The sequence below is a fragment of the Lygodium microphyllum genome, chromosome 8, assembly GCF_053477565.2.
Source record: "Lygodium microphyllum isolate KBCC chromosome 8, Lygodium_microphyllum_v1.1.10, whole genome shotgun sequence".
NCBI lineage: Eukaryota > Viridiplantae > Streptophyta > Polypodiopsida > Schizaeales > Lygodiaceae > Lygodium > Lygodium microphyllum.
The window spans coordinates 161,178,028-161,199,954 of record NC_141142.1 but is presented as its reverse complement, the minus strand read 5'-3'; positions in this window follow the sequence as shown (position 1 = coordinate 161,199,954).

Below are 21,927 nucleotides of genomic sequence, written 5' to 3'. Positions count from 1 at the left end.
TGTTAAAGGAAATTGGTAGTAGAGAGAAAGAGATATTTTGTTAAAGGAAATGAGAGAGGGAGAGGAAGAGAAAAAGGAAGAAGGAACGAGAGAGAGGGAATAAACATACAACATAATAAAGAAAAAGAAAAAGAGAGAGAGATGGAAGGAGAGAAGAGAATGAATGGATAAAAAACAAAGAGAGAGTGGTGGCAAGGTCCGGTGAGGTCTAGTGCAATACCACAAGACGGGAAACACTCCGACATATGTTAATTTGTGGGTGGGTGGAGACTTTACATACGTTAATTTTGCTGACTTATAAGAGAAGAAATCCCTTCTCAAACAATTTAAAAAAGAAAAAAAGAATAATAATAAAAACAAATTGTTTGTCATAACGTAGAGCAAATTGAAAACTATGAAGGTCGTGACGTTTAAGATTGCGAGGCGTATCTTAATTAGCGTGTCCCATGTCCTTGCTCTCAATGTAAGCTGGAAATTAGACAAAAATATTGATTGTCTATAGATCACGTACGACGCTTTGGTGAGTTTCAATCTAAGATCATTGATCAGGCGATCTCAGATTTTGAGCAAATGGTAAGAAAAGTGTATATCAATCATGCATTGTATTCGCAAGATAATTGAATACCATATACAAAAACATTAGGTGTGGCTGTCAAATTTTTTATTCAGGGAGGTGACATATCGTCCCAAGGAGTGCACCCTTTGCGACCAATTAGAAGAGTTTGTGGGTGTGTGATGGATAGAGTGCCTGAGCCAATCCACCACTTGGAAGGTACTACCCACTCTATACCGTCAATACTAGAGGAGACATGTAGCCTTCTAGACTTACCTACAATCTTGGAGCCTGAGATGGAGGCAATGACCGATGCATTGATGCCCATGGATGTCAAGACATCTGATATGCTTAGAGAGAAAGCATCCATACCATTATATGATGGGTGCCAAGTATCTCGCCTGAAGACACTGCTTGCACTCCTAAGTGTGCAAGAAAAATATGGGTGGAGCGATGCGAGTGTGACCGAGTTGTTTAAGTACCCTGTACGTACGCTTCGTTGATTTCTTTTCGATACTATCACTACAAACATTTGTGCTTTTTCAAGGTGTTTTATGATTTTTTTCAGGTTACTGAAGTATCATATATTACCACTTGCAAATAGCATGCTTGAGTCTCATGATGATGCGCGACATGTTTTACGAAAGCTTGGTATGGACTACAATAACATCCATGCATGTATCAAGGATTGCTTATTGTTTCGAGGAGAATACAAGACTATGGAGACATGTCCAAAGTGTGGTGCTCACAGGTATGGACAGGACTTGCAAGGACAAACCATCCCTCAAAAAGTTCTTAGACACTTTTCGCTTATCCCCTGCATAAACCACATGTTTCGTACGTCTGGCATGGCGAGCTTGACAACGTGGCATGCACATAATAGGTCCACAGACGGAGTTCAACGAATATCAGCGGATTCACGCACATGGATTCACATTAACTCTACCTTCCCAGGCTTTGCCCGAGAGCCAAGGAATCTTCGGCTCGGTCTTGCTATGGATGGCATGAACCCATTTGGTCTACGCTCAACTTCTTACAATGCATGGCCTATAGTCCTTGTCAACTACAATATCCCTCCATGGCTTTCTACGAAAAAAGGACATCTCATCCTTAGCTTACTTGTTCCCGGCCACTAAAAAGTAAAAAATATGGACATGTATCTTCATCCATTAGTCGATGAGCTTAAGATTTTGTGGGAGGAGGGGGTCACCGTGCAAGATATGAGCAAGCGCGATGGTCGACGGTCCACCAATATTCGAGCCATTCTCATGTGGACCATGTATGACTTTCCAGGATTCAGAGAGTGCTCAGGTAAGTAAGCTTCCATTCTTGTTGGTAATATCTATCTGTAAAATTCCACATGGGAAAAAAATAAATTGGACTTTTGAAATTTTTTTATTCCCCCCCTTATCCCTCAAGCCGACTGACGAGCTGGAGAGGGAGGGGAATAGAAGGAGCTACTAAGCTCCTTGGTGGAGCCTTGGAGGGAGGAAGGGACATGCATATCGACACGCAAGAAGCAAAGATCCCCCTCCCTCCACTATTTCAACGATGGGAGGCTGGGGGCCGTGAAAGGAGAGCCTATCATAAGAGGGTGAGAGTGAGGCTCTGTGTGGGCATCGTGAGGAAGAGAGAGACTCAAGTCGCCATCGCTGGTGTTGCCGTGAAGCAGCTGCGCCACCGCCTGAAGACATATGACCGTCGTGAAGGAGGAGTCTGGTTGCCGCCCTGTGCCACTGCTGAAGAAGGAGTCCTGAGCGCCGCGTCAGTCCATCTTCGTCCGTTGCACGCCGCCAAGGGCCCTCGCCGTCGGCACACTACACAAGGGGAGCCACTCCCTCCACGTGGCTCCAGAAGAATCCCCAGAAGCCTTGGAAGCTTCTTGGGGAAGCTTCCAAAGACCTTGATAAGCCCCCCTTCATGTGGGCTTATTCAAAGTCCTTTTTCGCCATAAAAGGCACCCTCCTGTGGCCTTAAGACTACCCCTTCCCTCCCCCCCCGGGTTTTTAAACCCCCGTAAGGCCTTGTTTTCCTCCCCTCCTCCTGGTATAATCCCCCCCCTAAGCCTTGTTTTTCCCTCTGGAGTTTAATCCCTCCAAAGCCCTTATTACTCCCCCCGGGCCCCTAAGCCCTTGCCTTTTTTTTTCCCCCCCCTCCTCATAGCTCTTTAGATTTTTCAGGTCACAACCACAGGCCTAGTTTGTCCTTAGGCTACCTTACAGACTTCCATTCTCTTGCGTTAATCCCTTCACTCACTTTCAAACCTTTTTGTTCAAGTGCTCTCGTAGTTGAGCTTTGTGTTCTTAATCTTATCAAACAAGCCGGTATCCACACACTCCCATGTCCTAAAAAAATCCAATTCATCGTCATGGCTTCATATGGTATCCCGTAAGGAAGAAATAGCCGTGAGATAAAAGATAGGGAGGGAAGTAGAGGGAGTGAAAAGAGGGAGTGAAGGAGGAAGAGTGGGAAAAAGGTAAAAGATAAGGAAGGAGAAGACGGTGGAATTCCAAGAAGAAAAGGGAAAAGGCTATCTCGCATTCGAACTACGATGCTGCCAAAGAAAATCCAAGGTGTAGCTGCAGGAGGGTCATCTCCCGGTATCCATGTGGATATCTCACCTCAAAGCCAGGTTTTTCTTCTTGATGTTAATTTGGTTTTAAGACAATCATGCAAAGGAAAATTGTTAAGAAAAGATATATTTGTTCGAGTTATTTTTAACGAAGGATTTAGCTCATGAATGACAATGTATACAAATTAGCTTTCTTCAAATTGCATCAAGCATTATAAAACTATAGGCAAGATTAACCATTTACTATAGTAATATATTCCTAAAGTGTAGAAATTATATCTTGCACCATTAGTCTTATTCCTTTCGTAACGAATCATGGTAAAATGGCTAAATTCATGGAAGGTTTCTTCGATGCTCAAATTACTAGGGAGTTATCTTTGCTAGTTGCACATCTTAGCAAGGCAACTGTTGTTATTTGGCATAAGTTCATCTTTAAAGAAAACGGAAGTTAAATGTTAAGAATTAACAAGTATAAAAATTAGACGTGCGAACCCATTTGGAAAGAAAATGTAATGGGGAATTGCTGGATGACACTCTATTAACACTTTTCCCCTACTATTTGAGGACTTGGGACTAATAAAGTGTGTATACACCAATTTCACAGCTAGGCCTTTTTGTCCAAAGGAGAAATTGTCACTCTTTATATCACCTTGGCATTATGCTATATGCCAAATTAAACTGTATTGATTGGGAAAGTTAATTGTCACAAGGATAGTAAAACCGTGACAAGACGATTAAGATTACCTTCCAAAAGATAACTGAACCAATCTAAACATAGAAACATTCATACCCTAAACACTGGACTACTTTCCTTACCGTAGGGACAATAAATTCATAAAGATAAGAAACTAGGGTTCGTCCCTAAGGTTCTTAAATGAAGAAACCCTAGGCCTGACATACGTCAGCTTAAGGAATCTAAACAGATTATTCCATCGCCGGACTTGTGCAACATGTATGAAATCATTTTGTGATCAATTCACAAGGAGAAAAGGGAAAAACCATCTTCAAGGACGGCAGATCCTTACGCAAGTTATCTTGCAAAAAGACGTAGTTTTTGGATATCCTTCTAAATAAGGAAAGTTGTAAAATAGAAACTAGCATATCTAAAGGTACCTTAGGGTTAACCAAGTTGGGTATACCCTACACCCGAATATAAAGAATCTTGCCAAGTTACAAGACATCTTGAAAACGACTGCTGATACACTCAAAAAGGAAAGAACACTTCTTTAGCAGTTTGCCATACAACTGGGTTGATTAATGGAAATGTTTGTGCTTACTAGAGATTTTAGGGCTCTGTTTGAATTATGAATTACAAATTAAACAAGTACCTATACTTCAGGTTAAAGGCCTGAAGGGAGTGGCAGCTTCAGTTACCCCCGACTGCCTGCCTGACCCTAGCCAAGGGGGTTGTTGACCGCGCCGGGAACGTGGACCGAACCCACCGCGAGAGGTCTTTTCGTTGAGTTCTACTTGGAGCAGGAGGACGCTTGGGTGCCAGGGGGGCTCTGGCCGTAAATCCCTCGCCTTTCGGGTCCTGCACAAGAGGCTAACGTGACTCGCGATTGGATCTCGAGGCCCCCATACTAGTTGACGGGTGGAAGCTTGGAATAGTGATCCCTGGAGATTACTGGTTAGCCTTCGGGCAGATTATGGACAAGCCTACGGGCAGAACTTCTTGTAATTCAAAGATAAAATGATGAGATGTTAAAAGAACTTGCTTGATATTGTTTTTTTTTATGTCACGTGATAAGATTACGTGAAGGAACCCGTGCTTAACAGGATTAATTAAAGAAGCTGATTGTTATATGTCAAATTAACGTGTTAGATAATTACATAACTAAAACAAACCGAGGAAAGTGCGGAGGATGGGCCATGGGTCCGTCCTACGGTTGGGTGGTCCCGGTTAGCCGGGAACTTTTCTCAAAAATCTCGAGGAACAACGGAATGATCATCATCATCAAAAAGAATAACGAGAACGATGACCTAGAGTTACGTCTTACCCGATTTACGCTGTTTTAGGGGAACGGAATGGGACTATGCCTTATGGCAGAGAGGTTGAGCTTTGCATCCCTCTCATTTCCCATTCTCCTTGAACCAAGTGTAGCATGAATCCGCTTCGGACCTGGAGTTTCTGCGTAAAGTAGTTCGCTCGGGTCTGACGCTAGTTGCTGCTAGCTAATGACCCATTAGGAAAACCCTAATTCCGGTGGATCCTAAGTGGGAACGGCCAGGATACTTCCGCTACCTGGCAGACGCGGGAAGAACTAGATCGCAAAACCCGTAACATTCCATGGGAGTGCTGGGCGGAGCTTTCTAGACATCCTTTCCGATGGACTGCTAAGACGTGTCCTGGATAATACTATGGGACACGTTACAGTTGGTATCAGAGCCGACCAACAACGGAATTGTTTATGAGATGTCAATAAAATGAAGTAAAGAAATTGTTGCTGTCCAAACATTTCCTCATCTTCAATGCTGTCTTGCAGAACTATGAAGCGTGGAACAAGTTTTTGGTGTTTTGGGTCATGTTTATGACTGCAATGCATTCTCCGCTTTATAGACAAAGAATTGGAATGATGAACATCCTGGAGCAGATTTATAATCCATCACCTTTATACATAGAACGAAGATGGATGGGGTCTTCGGGAATCTACTACATAGCTGCCCACCGGTTCGCTTATCTACAGATCAACCTAAAGAGGATCAAGTGGTTGGAAGACTTGAAAGTCGTGAAGCTGTTCATTTTTGTGGAAGCTCACGTAAATTCGACTTTACATATTCAAGGTCGGAGGGTTGAAATGAACTCATATGTATATGAGGAAGTAACCCGTGTAATCCCAGCCGACAGGATTAAAGTGTTGGGCCGCCATGAGAAGTATGGATTCCAACGAAAAGGGTATCCCGAACTTCCAATGAATTATCGATTCCTAAAGATCCATGACCCAAAACCTTACTATTACACAGTTCCTGTAGACAAATGCAATACAACGTTGTTCTCCCCAAACTGAATGTAATGATTGAATTATCATCACACAAGACGTTGTATAAGGCTACGCCCATGTAAATATAAATAAGGACTTCTTTTATCAATATCTGGCTGTGCATCAGAGTTGTTAAAAAAGTTAAGTAGCTTCATGATTTACGAGATAGCTGAACTAAAGATAAGCTAACGTCAATTATCATATAATAACGTTAAGAAAACTTTTATCCAGGCACAACCCCAGGTACAGGTTCCAAATTCGCCCCCTACATCAAGTACTGCTGTGACCCAGGAGAAGAAGTTCCTCCTCAAGCAGATAAAGCCACCCGAGTTTGAGGGGAGAGGCAGATTCGTCCAGTCTGATGCTGAAATTTGGATTGAATCTATGGAGGATTACTTTGAAGCAGCTGGTACTGCACCTACCAATCAGGCCATGCTCGCCAAGTTAAAACTCACCGGCGAAGCTAGACTATGGTGGAAACAATGGTGCAGGGATCAAGGGACTTCAGAGGGGTCCGTTACCTGGGAGAAGTTAAAGAAAGCCGTGCAGGGGAGATATTTGCCACTTGCATATCGTACACAGAAAATGAATGAGTTCTACGAGCTAAAACAGTTAGGACTCACTCTAGATACATACTACTCTAAATTCGTCTCACTTTTAAAGTATGCGCCATAGATGGACATGACGCAGCAGGTGTCCAAATTTTGCGCAGGCTTAAATCCACCCGTAAGTACCCATCTCGAATCTATGCGTCCGTCAGATTTGCAGGATGCACTCATTCGAGCGGCGCCTATAATTCAGGAGGTGCAAGCTAGACCAAGGGGTAACAAAACTTGGTCCTATAGTGACCCGAACAGAGGAGCATTCAGACCTCAAGTGAAGAGAGTTCAAGGTCACAATCAGGGACAAAAGAAGAAAGCAAGGATAAATAACATCAACAACTTTGTTCCTACTCAAAGTAATGGCCGAAACCTCCGATGTTTCCACTGCAACGAACCCGGTCACTTCAAGAGGCAATGTCCCAAGCTCAGCGGGGGACATCGTCAAACGCCTTTCCAAGGTGCAGGCCGTGGTCAAGGAGCCGCCACCCGTGGAAGAGGAAGAACTGCCTGCATTACCAATAAGCAAAGATGCGAAGCAGAAGAAGAGGAAGATCCGACTATGGAAGCAGAATTCGAAAGAGCGACAGTCCATGCCGCTTTACACAAGAAAGGGCCAAATCGCCAGTTCTCGGTGATTCAAACACTATCGGACTATCAAGGTAAAGGTTTCAAAACCTTGATTGATTGTGGCAGTACACATTCCTTTATCTCACCAGCATGTGCAAAAATATTAGGAATAGCCACAGTAGAAGCACCTACCCTGCTTGTGGAATCGGCAAACGGTCGTGAGGTAACTTGTACCAGGCAAACTGGTAAGGAAGAATTCTTTCTGGGAGGAAAGAAAACCTCAGTCAAATTCAGAGTCATGAATTTAGGTATCCATGAGTGTCTACTCGGGATGGATTGGCTTAAGCCTAATGACTCCCACATCCACTGTGGAAAGGGTCAAGTTTCCTTTCGAAACCCTGAAAGGGAGTTTGTCACAACTCAAGGTGAGGCAGAAGTGCCAAGAATCCAATTAGCCAAAGTATCGCGGATCATAAAAGGAGTCAGAAAAGGATTACCCGTTTACCTGATCAAACTCAACAAGTTAGATCAAAAGCAAGAGTCTCATGAAGGACCTTCTTGGCTAAAGGAATATGCTGACGTATTCCCTGAGGAATTGATTGAACTTCCGCCTCCAAGAGAAGTTGATCATGAAATTAGGCTAGTGCCTGGAGCTGCACCTATTGCAAAGAGACCTTATAGAATGTCCATACCGGAAGCTATTGAGTTGAAGGAACAGCTCAAGCAACTGTTGGATTAGGGTTACATCCAGCCTAGCAACTCACCGTGGGGAGCTCCAGTACTATTCCAGAAAAAGAAAGATGGGACACTTCGACTATGTATTGATTACCGAGGGTTGAATCAATCAACAGTCAAGAACAAGTATCCTATTCCTAGAATAGATGAGCTTCTTGATCGTCTTCAAGGTGCCAAGATCTTCTCCAAGATTGATCTCAGGTCAGGTTACTATCAAATAAGGATCAAGGAAGAAGATATTCCAAAAACGGCCTTCAATACAAGATATGGGCACTTTGAGTTCTTGGTTATGTCATTCGGGCTTACAAATGCACCTGCCACCTTCAATAGATTAATGCAGGATATTTTTAGACCATATCTTGATGATTTGATGCTTGTCTTCTTCGATGACACTTTAGTCTATTCTAAACAGGAAGAAGATCATGAACCTCAACTACGGATTGTCCTTGAGACAATGAGGTCTCATAAGCTGTATGCAAAAATGAAGAAGTGTGCATTCTTCAAGCGTCAGATTGAATATCTGGGATTCATAGTATCATCAGAGGGAATATCAGTAGACCCAGCCAAAGTCAGGGATGTGCTTGAATGGCCAATACCAGTATCCGTCAAAGAAATACGTAGCTTTCTTGACTTGACAGGATGGTATAGGGTCTTTATCAAAAACTATGCTTTGATTGCAGCACCTCTTACAGACTTACTAAAGAAGCAGACTTCTATTATATGGTCAACTCCCGAACAAAATAGCTTCGACAAATTGAAGCAAAGTTTGGTATCAACACCTATTCTAAAACTTCCTGACCTCAATAAAGAGTTTGAGGTAGTAACTGATGCCAGCATTCTTGCCTTGGGGTGTGTACTTATGCAGAAAGGTCATCCAGTAGCATACTCTTCAAGGAAATTGAAGAGTCATGAAAAGAATTATGCCACGCATGATCTGGAATTATTAGCTGTCATCCATGCTCTAAAGCTTTGGAGACACTATCTGTTGGGTAACAAGTTTACTCTAGTAACCGATCATAAGAGTCTCAAATGGATTTTTACCCAGAACGAGCTCAACATGAGGCAACGTCGGTGGATCGAAGTATTGGAGGAATATGATTTTGAAATCAAGTACCGACCAGGGAAAGAGAATGTAGTTACCGATGCACTCAGTCGCAAAGCATTCCTAAATTCCCTAATCTTGCAGAATCCATCAACGGCCAGATCTCTGGCTACAAAGGTATCTATGCCAAACAACCCTATACTTGAACTAGCTGGAGAGGAAGCATGCCATGATTTGGCCTACCAAACCATGATAAAGGAAATATCTACCAAGGAGCAGAATCAGAAGTTGCAAGCTAAGTATCAGGAATTTTCCATTGATAATGGGCTTGTCTACTACAGAACAAGGCTGTGTATACCAACAAGCCAGTCACTTAAGCAGAAGATATTATGGGAAGCTCATGATTCTCCTTTCGCAGGACATCCTGGCTATGCAAAAACTCTTAATGCAGTTAGGAAGAGCTACCATTGGGAGAGGCTTAAAGGTGACGTTCTCAAGTATGTCACTGAATGTTTGTCTTGCCAACGTATCAAGGCCGAACATGTCATGATGCCAGGGAAACTGCAACCGCTTGACATTCCCCAAATGAAATGGGAATTCATCAGTATGGATTTTGTTGTGGGCTTGTCCAAGGAGGATACAATTCCATTATGGTTGTGGTTGACATGCTTACCAAGGTTGCACACCTGATTCCAGTAAAGACAAACTACAAAGCCTCCGACATTGCAAGATTGTTTATCAAGGAGATATTCAAGCTACATGGGTTACCTAAAAGAATCATTAGTGATCGAGATTCTCTCTTCACATCACACTTCTGGAGAGCTATCTTTGAAGCTATTGGAACTCAACTCTGTTTTAGCACCGCCTACCATCCCCAAACGGATGGACAAACAGAGTGAGTGAATCAAATAATTGAGGATATGCTTAGGGCATACTGCTGTCGAGAGCTGAAGAGGTGGATTCAATACTTGCCATTAGTTGAATTTGCCTACAATGCTTCTTACCAGCAGAGCATTCAAATGACCCCTTTCCAGGCATTGTATGGTCATGATTATCGAAGTCCCCTAAACTTTTCTGATCCAACCCTAAGAGTTGAAGCTTCAAGACAAATGTTGGAGGACATGGATGATCAAATAAGGTCAATAAGATAAGACATACAAGTAGCCAAGGATAGACAAAAGGCATATGCAGATTTGAAATGTCAAGAAAGAGTCTTCTAAGAAGGAGACATGGTCTTCATTCGAGTACGCCCTAAAAAGAGTTCTCTATCCCTAGGAGAATGCAAGAAGCTAAGTCCAAGGTATTTGTGGGCCGTATAAAATCCTCAAATGCCTAGGACCCAATGCTTATAGATTGCAACTCCCTGAGAACCTAAAGGTTCACAATGTATTCCATATCAGCCTATTAAAAAAATATGTACCCAATTCTAATCATGTACTTAATGACCAACAAATTGTAATGCCTAGTCAAGGAGTCCTTGAACTAAGGCCAGAAAGGATCTTAGATGTTAGGGAAAAATAGTTAAGATCTAGAACCTTGAAAGAATGCCTTGTCCAGTGGAAAGATTATTCCGAAGAGGATGCCACTTGGGTAGATGAAGGCACTCTCAACCATCAATATCCTCAGTTTATCTCGAGATGAGGACATCTCGATTCCTCCAAGGGGGAGAGAATGTAAAATTCCACATGGGAAAAACATAAATTGGACTTTTGAAATTTTTTTATTCCCCCCCCTTATCTCTCCAGCCGACTGACGAGCTGGAGAGGGAGGGGAATAGAAGGAGCTACTAAGCTCCTTGGTGAAGCCTTGGAGGGAGGAAGGGACATGCGTGTCGACACGCAAGAAGCAAAGTTCCCCCTCCCTCCACTATTTCAACGATGGGAGGCTGGGGGCCGTGAAAGGAGAGCCTATCATAAGAGGGTGAGAGTGAGGCTCTGTGTGGGCATCGTGAGGAAGAGAGAGACTCAAGTCGCCGTCGCTGGTGTTGCCGTGAAGCAGCTGCGCCACCGCCTGAAGACATATGACCGTCGTGAAGGAGGAGTCTGGTCGCCGCCCTGTGCCACTGCTGAAGAAGGAGTCCTGAGCGCCGCGTCAGTCCATCTTCGTCCGTTGCACGCCGCCAAGGGCCCTCGCCGTCGGCACGCTACACAAGGGGAGCCACTCCCTCCACGTGGCTCCAGAAGAATCCCCAGAAGCCTTGGAAGCTTCTTGGGGAAGCTTCCAAAGACCTTGATAAGCCCCCCTTCATGTGGGCTTATTCAAAGTCCTTTTTTGCCATAAAAGGCACCCTCCTGTGGCCTTAAGACTACCCCTTCCCCACCCCCCCCGGGTTTTTAAACCCCCGTAAGGCCTTGTTTTCCTCCCCTCCTCCTGGTATAATCCCCCCCCTAAGCCTTGTTTTTCCCTCCGGATTTTAATCCCTCCAAAGCCCTTATTACTCCCCCCGGGCCCCTAAGCCCTTGCCTTTTTTCCCCCCCCTCCTCATAGCTCTTTAGATTTTTCAGGTCACAACCACAGGCCTACTTTGTCCTTAGGCTACCTTACAGACTTCCATTCTCTTGCGTTAATCCCTTCACTCACTTTCAAACCTTTTTGTTCAAGTGCTCTCGTAGTTGAGCTTTGTGTTCTTAATCTTATCAAACAAGCCGGTATCCACACACTCCCATGTCCTAAAAAAATCCAATTCATCGTCATGGCTTCATATGGTATCCCGTAAGGAAGAAATAGCCGTGAGATAAAAGATAGGGAGGGAAGTAGAGGGAGTGAAAAGAGGGAGTGAAGGAGGAAGAGTGGGAAAAAGGTAAAAGATAAGGAAGGAGAAGACGGTGGAATTCCAAGAAGAAAAGGGAAAAGGCTATCTCGCATTCGAACTACGATGCCGCTAAAGAAAATCCAAGGTGTAGCTGCAGGAGGGTCATCTCCCGGTATCCATGTGGATATCTCACCTCAAAGCCAGGTTTTTCTTCTTGATGTTAATTCGGTTTTAAGACAATCATGCAAAGGAAAATTGTTAAGAAAAGATATATTTGTTCGAGTTATTTTTAACGAAGGATTTAGCTCATGAATGACAATGTATACAAATTAGCTTTCTTCAAATTGCAATCAAGCATTATAAAACTATAGGCAAGATTAACCATTTACTATAGTAATATATTCCTAAAGTGTAGAAATTATATCTTGCACCATTAGTCTTATTCCTTTCGTAACGAATCGTGGTAAAATGGCTAAATTCATGGAAGGTTTCTTCGATGCTCAAATTACTAGGGAGTTATCTTTGCTAGTTGCACATCTTAGCAAGGCAACTGTTGTTATTTGGCATAAGTTCATCTTTAAAGAAAACGGAAGTTAAATGTTAAGAATTAACAAGTATAAAAATTAGATGTGCGAACCCATTTGGAAAGAAAATATAATGGCGAATTGCTGGATGACACTCTATTAACACTTTTCCCCTACTATTTGAGGACTTGGGACTAATAAAGTGTATATACACCAATTTCACAGCTAGGCCTTTTTGTCCAAAGGAGAAATTATCACTCTTTATATCACCTTGGCATTATGCTATATGCCAAATTAAACTGTATTGATTGGGAAAGTTAATTGTCACAAGGATAGTAAAACCGTGACAAGACGATTAAGATTACCTTCCAAAAGATAACTGAACCAATCTAAACATAGAAACATTCATACCCTAAACACTGGACTACTTTCCTTACCGTAGGGACAATAAATTCATAAAGATAAGAAACTAGGGTTCGTCCCTAAGGTTCTTAAATGAAGAAACCCTAGGCCTGACATACGTCAGCTTAAGGAATCTAAACAGATTATTCCATCGCCGGACTTGCGCAACATGTATGAAATCATTTTGTGATCAATTCACAAGGAGAAAAGGGAAAAACCCTCTTCAAGGACGGCAGATTCTTACGCAAGTTATCTTGCAAAAAGACGTAGTTTTTGGATATCCTTCTAAATAAGGAAAGTTGTAAAATAGAAACTAGCATATCTAAAGGTACCTTAGGGTTAACCAAGTTGGGTATACCCTACACCCGAATATAAAGGATCTTGCCAAGTTACAAGACATCTTGAAAACGACTGCTGATACACTCAAAAAGGAAAGAACACTTCTTTAGCAGTTTGCCATACAACTAGGTTGATTAATGGAAATGTTTGTGCTTACTAGAGATTTTAGGGCTCTGTTTGAATTATGAATTACAAATTAAACAAGTACCTATACTTCAGGTTAAAGGCCTGAAGGGAGTGGCAGCTTCAGTTACCCCCGACTGCCTGCCTGACCCTAGCCAAGGGGGTTGTTGACCGCGCCGGGAACGTGGACCAAACCCACCGCGAGAGGTCTTTCCGTTGAGTTCTACTTGGAGCAGGAGGACGCTTGGGTGCCAGGGGGGCTCTGGCCGTAAATCCCTCGCCTTCCGGGTCCTGCACAAGAGGCTAACGTGACTCGCGATTGGATCTCGAGGCCCCCATACTAGTTGACGGGTGGAAGCTTGGAATAGTGATCCCTGGAGATTACTGGTTAGCCTTCGGGCAGATTATGGACAAGCCTACGGGCAGAACTTCTTGTAATTCAAAGATAAAATGATGAGATGTTAAAAGAACTTGCTTGATATTGTTTTTTTTTATGTCACGTGATAAGATTACGTGAAGGAACCCGTGCTTAACAGGATTAATTAAAGAAGCTGATTGTTATATGTCAAATTAACGTGTTAGATAATTACATAACTAAAACAAACCGAGGAAAGTGCGGAGGATGGGCCATGGGTCCGTCCTACGGTTGGGTGGTCCCGGTTAGCCGGGAACTTTTCTCAAAAATCTCGAGGAACAACGGAATGATCATCATCATCAAAAAGAATAACGAGAACGATGACCTAGAGTTACGTCTTACCCGATTTACGCTGTTTTAGGGGAACGGAATGGGACTATGCCTTATGGCAGAGAGGTTGAGCTTTGCATCCCTCTCGTTTCCCATTCTCCTTGAACCAAGTGCAGCGTGAATCCGCTTCGGACCTGCGTTTCTGCGTAAAGTAGTTCGCTCGGGTCTGACGCTAGTTGCTGCTAGCTAATGACCCATTAGGAAAACCCTAATTCCGGTGGATCCTAAGTGGGAACGGCCAGGATACTTCCGCTACGTGGCAGACGCGGGAAGAACTAGATCGCAAAACCCATAACATTCCATGGGAGTGCCGGGCAGAGCTTTCTAGACATCCTTTCCGATGGACTGCTAAGACGTGTCCTGGATAATACTATGGGACACGTTACACTATCATAGCTCATTCAAGTTTGTATTTACTAGATAGAGGTGTTGGGACGGGTCTGGTTACCTCAGGTTATCATGCATGTCTATTGTGTTGACCACAGTTAGACTCCTGAAGGTCACGATATGAAGAAGATCGCATATCAAGAACACAACGCTTTCTTGCCAGAGGGTCATGAACTCAAGAAAGGTTTTCTTGGATAACCTCCAGCACATATGAATACCCAAAGCTGGTACGAGCTGAAAATGGTCCACATGAAGTCACACCCAAACAGAATGTGACGGTTCTCAGTTTTCTACGAGTTTCCATATTGGACCCACTTGCAGACCAACCACTTGTTGGATCCCATGCATATTTTCAAGAACGTGGGTAGCTTGCTATGGGACCACATCACAGGAAAGAGAGACACTATAGGGGTACGAATGGATTTGAAGGAGGTAGGCAAGATGGAGGTGCTTTGGCCGCGCAGTCGAGTGCTGATCGTTGGGTTTTTTTCACTAAAGAAGAGCACATTATGAAGAAAATAGTCAAGTCTATCCGCACTCTCAAGGATATGATACATTATCTCAAGTCCGTGTTTTCTAAAGACGACCAATTATCAGGGCTAAAATCCCATGATTGGCATACGATATGTCAAGTTTGTACTACAAATGGATTGTAAGCGGCCTGCATATTTTGCTATTTGGAGTGTAGTCATTGTTCATAATGCTTTCTCGTTTGTGGTAGTTTGTACTATCGATTGCGATCGCAGGATGCTTTACTCTAGAAATACACGAGGCAATTTACAGGTTGTTGACTTTAGTGGAATGGATCTCACAAAAGGAGATTAAGACGTCCTCTATTGGATCCGCAAGGCGGGGAGTAGTGGAGACGGTATGTCTCTTTGAGAAATACCTGCCTACCAGCATACTCATGATACAAATCCACCTTCTTATGCATCTTGTAGATAAAGTGGAGATTGTTGGACCTGTCCATACGTGATGAATGTTCTTCTTGGAGCGCTTCATGAGAACCCTGAAAGAATTTGTGCGACAATGAGCTCGGTCAAAAGGTAGCATGGCTGAAGGTTGATCATTCGGCTTCGACACGGCAAGGGGACCCCGCCGTAGTTTACTAGATTAATGATGCAAGGTTTGTAATGACTGTTACAACGCCATAACATCTTGGAAGCCCAAAAAATTTTGTATACTTTGTCACATTTGAATATTTATTTATATATACATAATATCTCATGTGATGTGTAGTGAATTCAAATAATTGAGTAAAGTGGTTTTGTTTTGTTTTGTTTCTTGAAACACATGACTCTTAATTTTTATTTAACGTACGAACGCATCAAAACTAGTAATACATATGGATAGAAGTTACGTTATTGCTTATGCACAATCGCAAGTACAATACTATGCGTTGAATTATGTTAATATATGCAGATGCATCATTCACGTACCACACATTATCGTCACACTTACACAATCGCAAGTGCAGTACTATGCATTGAATTATGTTAACGTATGTGAATGCGTCATTCACGTACCACACATTATCATCACACTTATATGAATCACACATTTATTTAATAAATATTTATTTGTAGGGACAAAGTAAAGCATCTTATATTCATCAAGAAAAATACATGTGATGGTTGTTAGTGATGACAGATACAAAAAGCCAATAGCCAACAAGAACTCTTAATTGTTCCTTGGCTTTTTCATCGGTGGAGAGGAGGGGCTAGCTTCCGATGGAAATATAAGTTCCTTCTTTGCTTCAAAAATGATGTGCTCCCCCTTCAGCTCTTTAGCGAGGTCACCTAATGTAGCAAGATGATCCGACACTTTAGTGAGGTCACCTAATGTAGCAAGTACACACATTGCTTCATCCCATATTTGATCAAACAAGTAAAGAAGCTTTGACCACTTGATTAGCACCACCTTCTCCAAGCTAGATGTCACAAGTATCGCTCGAAAGGGTCCAAACAGCTTGAATTTTCATGATTATTTCTTGCCCTCCTGGTGAGCACTTCTTGTGGAAGACCACCAAATCTGCAACAAGGTTACCGATATACTCCTTAAGAGTTGAATCCTTGCGTCGATCCACATGTTGAGCTCCTCCTTGCCTTGATGCAAACTCACAAGTCCCCCGCAGTCCACTGATGGACTCCAAGGGACCCGACGCACCCTACCATCAAGTTTCATTGCATAAAAATATATGGTAGTTAGAAATCTCACCTTCTCCAGATGATCTTGTATCTTCATTTTCTCATGTGTCAGGAAGGCACCTCTTTGGGCAGAGGGATCTACAAACTCCTTGGTAGGAAGCTGGGGCGTTGGTTTGAACAAATCATGCTGTAGTGGTTCAAATTCAGCATCGGGCACAAGGTAATCTTCTTCGACTGAGGTAGTATGCTCATGTGCTGCTATGATCGCACTCACGTATCTAACCTTGTGCCATCATATCTTCCAATCTCTACCATTGTTGGATGCACATCCATGTAATCATAATCAATCAGGTCTTCCATTGAATCCCCGACTAGGATAGAAAACAACTCTTCTTCCTTCATTTCCTAGTATTGCAGTACATCTAATAGAAGTAAGTATTGTACACCATCTACTTCAATGGGTGTCAAGGAGGCAAGGTTGGGTTTATTGGCTTGTGGATGTTCTGAAGAAGATGGCACCATGAGAACCAACCCTTGCTTTGTCACCACTCGATGTTCCTCTTCAACATTTATGAGCTCTTCAATCGGTTCTTCTCTCGTATATGTGATAGAAACAACCTATGGATTTGTATCTTCATCGCTCTCCTCCTCTAAGGGTGTATCAAATGCAAGGAGGTAAATTGCCAATGCGCAATCACACTCCAAGAGATCCAAAGGTGATGTACTTGGTGCACTTCCCATGGAAACAGTGCATACTCTATGTGAAGGATCCATATGGGCCAGATACCTATTCACTACTTTTTGGTGATTCTTCCCTGCCTGAAATACCATGAGCTATTCCAAAGGCACCCAAGTCATGTTGGATCCCTCGATGGAGTATGTGCATGTAGCAATGGTGCTCACAAAGTCTTGCAAAACCTAAAGGGGGGGGGGGGGGGATCCAAGGATGAGAGCACGCTTTCAAGGTTGAAGTTCTTAGAGAAAACGTGGAATATCTCGTCACCCTAGTTGGCAAAGATAGTCTTGTGGATCCACTCATCAAAGTGTGCGCGAACATCCATCGTAGCAAGTAGGAGGGATGTGGTGGATATAAAGAGATGAAGAGAGAAAGTGTGAAATGAAACAATGAAACAAGAACTAAACTAGTTCTACTTTAAAAACCTTAAGTTTTAAACCATTAAGGGTTGTTTGTATACAATATTTAGTTATGGCTTTTCTCTTTGTAAAGTCTACATGCATATGTAAATGTGTTGATGTGAAAAGTGTATAACAAGTGTATGATTTTGCATAAATACCATAATTTTTAAATATTGCAAGTTTGTAAGCGACAATATTCTATTGGCTAAAAAAATCCAAAAATTTACAAGTGTTAGATATTACAACTTTTGGTGTTGGGATTTTTAGGGAGACTCTACAATTTCTAAAATATGTGGAGCCATAGACTTTCCGCTGGTAACAGTATCCTCATCTCGGCTTCGAGTTTTCCTACCATCTAGTTTAAAATAGAAGCTAACAGGTGGATTCTACATTAACATTATAATTTCCTAGCGCATTATACTCAAGGGCCAATCATCCTCCATTTGGAACACTTGGGGCTCACGGCCCTCACAAATGATAGTAGCATTCACAGCTGCACTTTCATGCATGTCTTGATCAAGGCACAACCATTTACCCTTGAGCATCCTCCATCTATGATACTTGAACACTAGGCATAAAGTTTGTCGTGAGACAAAGTACCTGTAATTGGAAAGGAAAGTTAGCTGATTCATCCCAAAGTAAGATAATAGACAACTAAGAGAGAAATTTTTTACCTGAAAGCCATGTTCCTTGTTGTGACTTGACACTCCACTGTGTCAGGACTTTGAGTTATTTTTTATGTCCAATTTTTGCCTAGAATCCTTGTTACATAATCCTCTGATGTATTTTTTATAACATACTTGCTTTTGGTACGTCTCAAACCCTTACATTCCTTGAACATGTGTACAAAAATTGCAATCGGTATGAACCAACTTAGATGTACATTCTTTGAGCCAGTGCTTGGCTTCATAGAATTCAATATGTCTACTGAAATTTTTGTGCTACACATGTGCAAAATGTCGCTACTACACAATGGCCATTCTATGCTATTGAGATTCGATATGTGCATAGACTCAAGGGTTCCATATTCTCGACTCCCCTTCGGTAATATGTACTTGGAGTCATAGAAAAAAACAAGGTCCTCTGCGAGTTGCTTAGCTGTACGCCCCTCAAAGAGCAATCTACCAATTTCGAGGTGGTAACACTTAAAAGAACCAATGAAACTCTCAATGTTTTGCCACTCACAGCAATCCAAAGGGTATATTTCTGTAAATACAAGACAAGTTGTTACATAGGTATCATGAAAGTTCTCATTCTCAATGAGTTGCAAATACTTACTGTTTGCAATATTTCGTTGAAAGGGTATAGTGGGCACAATGTGTATTTGTTTTTGCATGAATACATGTTGTACAAACGCCTCTGTTACAAGGTGAGAATTAACATTCCGTTGTCTGAGAGCTAAAATTTTACCCTTCTAGTGCTTTGATACATCTGCAATTGCAAATGCTTTCACCCTGAAAGCTCCCTTCATACTTGGACGCATATGTACCCAAGACGAGCAATGATACATATCAGTGATCCAATTCCCTTCTTCATCTTTTTTGTTACGTACTTCTATCAAGAGAATTCCTATTCTTCTCTCAAGCATTATAACCTATGCATTAGATGTAAAGAAGTATGTATTAACCCCTAAATAATAAGCATTCTAAGTCTGTCCAAACTAATCACCAATATGCCATACAAATCAATATGGCATTAAGGGATATTTACACTTTTATAAACAGACATAAACATCGATATCAAAACGCATGTGGATATATACTTCAACACAAAGTATAGATTTAATTTCAAGACATCACTTTAATCATACCATTTACATGAAATATAATGAAAAGAATAGCACAAGAATACTCAGAGAATTTTTTCAAAATAAATTTTATTATAATGAAGAGGAGTCTGATTTGACTCAATACATTGTATGAAATGTGGGTATTATAGAGTAGTTGTTACAAGGATAGCAGCTACATGGCATGCAAATCTTAATAGGCACATTAGATTGACACCTGAGATATTCTAAGACTCAACATATTGTGTGTTATATGGATGATATGATACAAGAGTTTCATGGATCATTGCCAATTGGCATGGAGATCCAAATGGACACATAGGACCAATAAAGTAGAGGATTTTTGAACCATGGACTTCTAGTAGATCCATATCATCCAACACAAAGGAATCACTCACCATATCAAAATAGTTGATGGAGAATTATATGCTTCACCTAAACCTTGTATAATACCTACATGTACAAAAAAACACCTGCATGAATCCCTTTTAACAAAAATACTTGCGTGAATCCCTTTTAGCAAAAAATATCTAAATGACTGCATGAATAGAAGCAATACAAAACAAGGCCAATTTACCTATATGCTGATTTGCTGAAGATAAGATTGAATCATTGCTAATCAAAATCCATTGCAAATGATGGACATAAGAAAACATCAATCCCATCAAATATAAAAGTCAATAATTAAATGAATAAATTTTGGCACCACAAAATATGGTAGATTTACTTGTAAATTGAGCTACAAAATCTCTGATCTACCTTGCGTTTAAGTACTGCAACAACAATTGATCCTTAAGTTGGAATTAGCATCAAACCCTATTGTAAAGATAGTAGAAAAGGGATAATGCAGAGAGGAAGAAAGAGAGAGTTTGTGTGAGTACGCGGGAGAGAGAAAGAAATGAGCACCTATCCAATCTTGCCCAAATTGATCTCTGCAAAAGACAATTTTGCAAGAGTTAGTATTTACATGAAGTTATATTGAAAAAATAGTAGAAAAAAGGGAAACATATATAGAGAAAGAGAGAGGAAGAGCGAGATAAGCACTTATGCAATGTCACCCAAAATGGTATCTGCAACAAAACAACAACAAGGGTTAGAACTAACATTGTGTTGTATTGAAAAGATATCAGCAAAAAAAAAAACCAAACAGAGAGAGAGAGATTAATACCTTTGCCTCTTGCTCCAAATAAACTCTGCAAGAAAACAACAATTGGAACCAACATAAAATTCTATTGAAAACACAACATAAAAGAGAAAAAACACATAGAGAGAGGGGGAAAGAAAGGAGAGAGAGATGAGCACCTCTATCTCCTGCCCCAAACAACCTCTGCAATAAAACAACAACAATAGTAAGAAACGACATCAAACCCTATTGAAAAAATAGCAAACAAGAGAAAATGCAAAGACAGATGGGCACCTATGTTTTGCCCAAAATCTGCAGCTGCATGGACAAGAAAGTGCAGAGGTAAGCAGAAGGCTCAAAACCCTAATTACTCTCAGCACGGAGCTTCAATTGAGACGAAAATTCACAAATATAGAGAAGAGAGGGAAATTGCTCTGTTGCTCAACTTTTGGGTTAAACTGATTTCGTGAGAGGAAAAAAAACCGAAATTGAAAATTCTCCAAAAAAGGGGGAAAATATGAGGTGAGAGAAACTCAAATTTTGTGTACTATTCATTCTCCCTTGTTTTAATCCCCCACTACCCCTTTTTTTAATAGAAAACCCAAGATTTGGAGAGAGAAGATTCACCCTCCATGGATGTCAACATCTAGCCTTCCTATTGGACAATCCAAAAGGCCCACATCTTAAACTATATTATTTTTAAGGGCCCATTTGTGAGTTCATTTTTTTCCTAATGCTAAGATCCTCTAATGCAAACATAACCCTAATCCAAAATCAAAAACACTATCAAAATCAAAAAAATCACCTAAACTACCATCTATAGGATGTTCCTGAATGGCCTCTAATATAGGAACATCAGAGATCATAGAATCACTGTTAGGCACATCACTAGAAGTCTCCAATATGTCATGGAGTGGAATTGAGGCATCATCATCATAGTAAGGCATAAGGGCCGTTGTAGTCTGCAGATCATGGTAAGATGGAGTAAGGTGGTAGACAATAGATCGATATCGAGCAAATTCCTACTGCTCTCTACCCACCCGAGATTGACTAATGCCATGCTCAGGAGAAAAGACACTAGTAAAATCATGACACTGGTAAGTGTAACCTATGATATCCTGCATGGCAGTGGTACCATAGCATCAAAAATATGTGCCACACTGCCAACACAATAACTGAGCGTGCATAAACAGATGCCTCTAACAAGACCTACAACCAAATGCAGGATGATACTGAAAGCAAAACATAGCTTCAAAAGATGTACCACAACAGGCCTCACCTCGTAGAGTATATAAGAACCTATCGGGCATTTGAAATCAAGAAATACTATAAGGACCTACATGAGCAAGGTCAGGACTATTATCATCGAGACATCCATCCATAAAATCTCCATACTTGTATGCCATAAAA